The 6196-nt window shown below is 44.8% G+C and overlaps 1 long non-coding RNA gene across 1 annotated transcript; it reads left to right on the top strand.

The window, feature by feature from the left end:
* Nucleotides 1-1991: 1991 nt before the first annotated feature.
* Nucleotides 1992-4760, top strand: LOC133374798 (uncharacterized). Its single transcript, XR_009759978.1, has 2 exons — nucleotides 1992-2072; nucleotides 3844-4760. It is a non-coding gene; the product is annotated as an uncharacterized LOC133374798 (long non-coding RNA).
* Nucleotides 4761-6196: the final 1436 nt, after the last annotated feature.

Raw genomic sequence — 6196 nt, 5'->3', positions numbered from 1 at the left:
TGCTATCGCGATCAATAGTGGGTCTCCAGGGTTTCAGGCAGAAGACATTCCCAGCTTTACCTGAAGACACCAGGGAATGAACCTTGGACCCTTTGGTATGCAATGTGGATGATCTCTCACAACTACAGCCCTTCCCCAAAGGTAAGCCAGAGGTGGCTAACCTTTGGCCTTCCAAATGTTGCTGGACTCATGCACCTGTCATCTTTGACCATTGGTCATGCTGGAGCTAATGGTGTGTGGAATACAACATCTGGAAGGCCACAGATTAGTCACCCTGTGACAAAACATGAGATGCTGGCTCAGGCAAGCCACTCATCACCACCCTGATGCCTTGAAGTTGCACTCAGTAGCATGCACCACTTCCAAATTTTCCTTTTAGCCTCAGCTTTATTCACCATGACAAGTTGTAAACTACTGATGTGGTGGAAGACTCTCTGCCCAAACATAAACCTTTCCTTCCAACAGTGCAGAGTGGTTAAGAAAAAATAATTTCCATCCCTTAAGCCAATCAGGAACCAGCTGCTACATAAAGCCAGTAAGGAACCACCTAAACTGAGTAGTCTGAACTATAGGAAGTCAGCACAACTTACACTGATGTAAGCTACCCCTACTCCAAACTCTGTTCAGGAGCCTGTGGGAAGGAGCTGCTGCCAGGTGAGCCTGTATTTGAGGATTGGGGCCTAGACCAGATGAGTGAGCTGAACAGGGTTTGGAACAGGTGTAAGACTCTCCTTGATGCATCCTACCCCTGTTATGCCCACAGAACACCCCTTTCAGAATATTTTTTGAGGTTTTTGTTCTACCATCTGAGCCAGTAGTACCAGGGTGAGCTGTGCTGAGGGACTTATACAGACATATACACAGACTTCCACCAGAGCAGGATCAGGAAAGTCAAAGATCTGCCAAATCCAAAGATCTGCTTGTCACAGTGGATCTTGAGTTTTGATTGTGCTGTACTTTTGACTAAGACAGCCTTTCCCAACTAGTAGGCCACCAGGTGTTGTTGGACCACAGCCTCAGCCTCAGCCAACATTGCCAATGGTCAGGAAAGATGGGAATTGTGGTCCAACAACATCTGGTGGCCCACTAGTTGGGAAAGGCTGGACTAAGAGTAGACCAATTGAAATTAATGGACCACAGTTAGTCACTAATGAGCACAGCTTTGATCTTATGTTCTCCATTTTTCCCTGCTTGAAACCCCCTAGTCAGCAACAGACAGAGAGATCCCATATCTGGCCCTGTTTGGATTCCTACCGCATCACTCTTCCCTGCAGATAGATGTCAAGGCTTATCTGTCCAGATCTAGGACCCTTTATTTATACCCAAAAAGACCCACTGAGAGGGGGCACTGATGGCACCTATACCTGTGAGATTTTTATCTTTCCCAAGGGTCAGTGTCTTTAGAACTCATATTTCTGATGTTTGTTTATCTCACAGTGACCTTGAAGTTGTGCTCACAAGAGCTGGGAATGCAGCTGTGAAGACTTCCTCCACCCTCTCAGAGTGTGTGAAAGCCTTCTTTCTAATGAGCTCATCTTTGTTGTTTTAACTAATTAAACTGCCTTGAGTGAGTGAAAAAAACATACAAAAATGCATGTTAGGAGAAATTGCTTACAGAATTGTGTACATTAGCCAAAACTGCATTAAAAATGTGTGTGTTGGGAGAAACAGCAGAAAAGCTGAAGAAAGTTCATAAGGCACAAACTGGGCATAACAATTGTACTGTGCAGCTGGTGCCCAAATTATCCTGAAGAAAATAACCCTTGTGATTTACTTTTAAAATTAATGGTCTGCTTCCAGAAAAAAGGAACTGCTGTGTGCTGCTTAGATTTGTAATATTCTTCAATGAAAGGGTGGAACAAACACACCCAAATAAACAGAGCTAGGAAGAGTTATCAAAAAAGCAGAGCAGGCCTGTGATTGGAGATATTTGATGTACAGTAAATGGTAGCCTTGGTGGCCAAGGTGGCCTTCAGGCTCCTAGTGAATGTGTATAAAAGCTCTCAGTCTTGCTCGACACTTCCAACAGCTTCTTTCACCTCCTCTTGACTTCACTTCATCAGCTCTTTGCGGTAAGTTGGATTTAACTCAATGTTTCTTGCACCAAATATAGTGTGAGGAGGGATTTGTAAAGCAATTGTAATCTAGTGCTTGTTCTTACACTTCTGTAAATTAGCTATACATTTCTTTATTTCCTTGTCTAGTTGTGCATACCCCAGTCTCTGAGCAGTGAGAGATTTCCAGGGGTTCCTGTGCTTTACTCAGGGTTTGGTTTCCTTGGAATGAAGGTCAACAGAGACTGTGGTGTCTTATAGGACACATGGTTTATATTTACATGTATATACAGCCTGAGCTTAAGATGGAGAGGTTCACAGTATTAACGGTCCATAAGATCTTGATCCCCAAGGTCCATAGATTTTGGGTCCCTTCAGACACAGAGGAAGCAGCTCTGTCTGTTTTCGCTCCCCAGCTTTTCCAAAGACTGACACTAACACAGTCCAGAATGAGGGGCCTCTAGCCAGGGGATGGCAGGAGGAGGGCCTCTCTCTTGAAAGAGTTCTTATGGGCCACATTGCTCTCCTGGCTGATCCTGACACATGTTAATGAAGGCATTTGATAGACCTGGCTGAATCTATTAACTTATGAATGGAACTAGTCTGACTAGTAGAGCAGGTTTGTTCCTTTGCACATCCTTCCAGATACAAGATCACAGGCTTGGAGAGGACCCAAAGAAATCATCCATCACAACACTCAATCCCATAACAGTATTTTTAGGTCACCTTTCAGGGTTTACCCTCCCTTACTTAGGTTTTATGATTGTATAAAAGCCACCACATTGAGAGATTTGGGGGTGGGAAGCAAGAAAAATACATGACAGAGGTGTATGCAATTTCATATGGGCCAGAGAAAGTGAATAGAGAAGAGTAGTGATGGGGTAGAATTTCAATTCAGGTTTTCTTTAAAGCCAGATTTATCAAATCCACACTTTCCAAAACAACATGAGAACCAGAACACAGCTATCCTTTGAAATTTACACTTACCTAAACATTATGATGCTGTTCTTTACAAATAATGTATATATTGGGTGAAAAGATGCATAGAAATAAATTTCCCAGTGAAAAATAGCATGCAAAAATGCATTATTATATTAGGAGAAATGACCTGCAAAAATGTATATCTCAGTCAAAACCACAGACAAAGATTTCATTAGGAGAAATGTGCACTCTAATGAAGAAGAAATGTCATGAGGATTAAGAAAGCTGTTGCAGAAACCTGGAGAACAGAATTTAAGATTGGCAAAACCAGAAGAGGAGAGAAGTGAAATTAACAGATTCTTCCTTAACTATAGGGACATTTTTCTCCCTCTCTGCTAATACTAGAGCCCAAGTGGATCATCCAACAAAGCTGAATGTTGGAAGATTCAAGATGGAGGAACTGGTGGAAGGAGTTCATGTTTTGGATTGTTTGCTAACCCCACAAGGTGTAGCAATATCCACCAACATGGGTGTCTCTAGGAAAGGATTGCATGGATTCATGAAGGATAAGACTCCCAGGCTACTAGCTGCAGTGGCTATGTTCTGCCTCCACTGTTGGAGGCAGTTATGGGCCTCTGAATATCAGCTGCTTGGAGTCCCAAGTGGGGAGATCCTCTCTTGCACAGAAGTCTTGCCTGCGGGCTTCCAAGAAGAGGCATCTGGTTAGCCACTGTGACAAGATGCTAGGCTAGGTGGGCCTTTGGAGTATGATATAGAAAGGCTTTTATGTTGGGAATATATGCTTTTTAAAAAGTTCAGCTCACATGCACAGGAGTATCCCTTCATGTTCTGCACGTCTCTGTTTCAGGCTAACTTCCATCCTTTCCACCATGGCATCCTGCTGTCCCATCCCATGTGTTCCAGTATACTGTAGCCCACCTCCCAGCCCATCTTGTGCCTATCCCTGTGGGCCAATCCTTCCAGTGAGCGGTTCCCAGTCCTCTAGAGGCCAAAGCTATCCATGTGGACCCCTTGCGCCGCTGAATGTCCAGCCCAGCAATGGCTCATCTTCTCCATCCTGTGCCTATCCATGTGGGCCCATCCTTCCGATCAGTGGCTGCCCGCCTCCTCCTCCTCCTCCTCCTCCTCCAGCTCCAACTCCATCCTGTGCCTATCCATGTGGGCCCATCCTTCCGATCAGTGGCTGCCCACCTCCTCCTCCTCCTCCTCCAGCTCCAACTCCAACCTGTGCCTATCCGTGCGGGCCCATCTTTCCGGTCAGTGGCTGCCCACCTTGCCAGCCTTGCTACGTCCCAGTTTGTATCGAGCCCTGCGCTCCTTTTTGTCTCCCTTGCTAAACCATCAGGAAACATCTCTCCTGGTACACGATCACATCGAGAATTGAAAATGGTGGTACGGATTCATGGCTAAGCTGATGGGGACTGGGTACCCAAAGCGCTGAGCATTCACACTTCTAACTGAGGCTCTGTAGTTTCAGCACCTGCGCATCATCTTTGGCGCTCAGTCCCTGCTTTAATGTTCTTTGAACCTGTCACTTCTGAATGATCCCTCTTGCTAGCTTTTGCAAATGCTCTATTTAATCAGGGAAACACGACACATTGGTGTCAATTTTCCCTGTGAGGGAAAATAGCTACTATCTGTGCTCCCCAATGCTAGTCGTAGATTTGATTCACTGCTGTTCATTCCTCTTCATCGCTTTTGGTATGATATCTTTGTGTTCTCAGTCTGTTCACTCTTAATAAACTCTGCTCTGGTGCAAAGAAAGATTTGTCTCCTGGTCTGTTTTGAAATCATTTTTTTAAAACAAATTCAGCACCCATAGAGACCCAACTTGGGGGAATAGATTACGGCAGAGGTGGGCAACCTGTGTGTCCCTTGCCCAGGTGCTGTTGGACTGCAATGTAGATATTTATCTATAAAATATTTACATATCACTATTCATAAAAAAATCAAAACAGTTTCCTACATAAAGAAATACACAATTCAACCGGATTATATAAAAAAAATATTCACTACCTATTGGTGAGCAACATCTGAAATGCCTGTATAAGCCTGGTGACATAGAAAAGTTTTCAGCAGGCATCTAAAAGTTAGAAGGGAAGGTGCCTGCTGTGTCTCTATTGGCAGAACAATCCACAGGACTGGGCAGATGACACAAAAGGCTCAATTTCTTGTATTTATTCATTATTAACTTTATATCCCACTTTCCCTCCCAGAAAGAGCCCAAGGCAGCAAACAAAAACACCAAAAGCACTTTAAAACATCTGGGGGGGAAAGACATATTTAAACAAAACATCTTTAAAAACACATTAAAAAGCAGTTCCAGCACAGAAGCAGTCTGGGTTAAGGTCTCTACTTAAAAGGCTTGTTGAGATAACGGAGATGGTGCCTGTCTAATATATAAGGGAAGGGAATTCTGAAGGGTAGGTGCCACAATACATAAGGTCTGCTTCCTATGTTGTGTGGAATGGGCCTCCTGATGAGATGGCACCTGCAGGAGGCCCTCACCTGCAAAGAGTAGTGATTGACTGGATATACAAGGCATGAGATGATCTTTCAGGTTTCCCTGTCCCATACTGTGTAGGGTAGCCTTTCCCAACTAGTGGACCACCAGATCTTGTTGGACCACAATTCCCATCTTTCCTGACCACTGGCAATGCTGGCTGAGGCTGATGGGAGTGGAACACTGAATTTGGCCCAGATGTTAAGTGAGCCTCTGGAGGCAGCCAACAATGCTCCTGCAGATGATCTTGGTGATGGAGCTGGAATATAAGAGTTCAGGTGGCCCCGCAGGTACCCCAGACCTAAATTGTTCAGGGCTTTGTAAATGAATTCACTGGCCTTGAACCTGGCTTGGTAGTGAATGGGCAACCAGTGCAGATGTTTTAACCATGGTGTCACATGAGTTTGGCCATGTGCCCCCAACATCAGTCTGGCCACCACATTCTTCAATAGCTGCAGCTTCGGAACCAGGCCCAAGGTCAGGCCCACATAGAACACATTTCAGTAATTCCCATCATCTCTGACCATTGGTCATGCTTGCTGGAACTGATGTGAGATGGAGCCCAACAACATGGGAACAGAGGAAGCTGCCTTCTACTAAGTCAGAACATTGACCCAACTGTCTACATTACTGACTGCAGCTCTCAAGGATTTCAGACAGGGTCTCTCCTAGCCCTACCTGCAGATGCCAATGATTG

The sequence above is a fragment of the Rhineura floridana genome, chromosome 22 (genome assembly GCF_030035675.1).
Source record: "Rhineura floridana isolate rRhiFlo1 chromosome 22, rRhiFlo1.hap2, whole genome shotgun sequence".
In the NCBI taxonomy this organism is placed as follows: Eukaryota; Metazoa; Chordata; class Lepidosauria; order Squamata; family Rhineuridae; genus Rhineura; species Rhineura floridana.
This window is presented reverse-complemented; position numbering and strand designations above follow the sequence as displayed.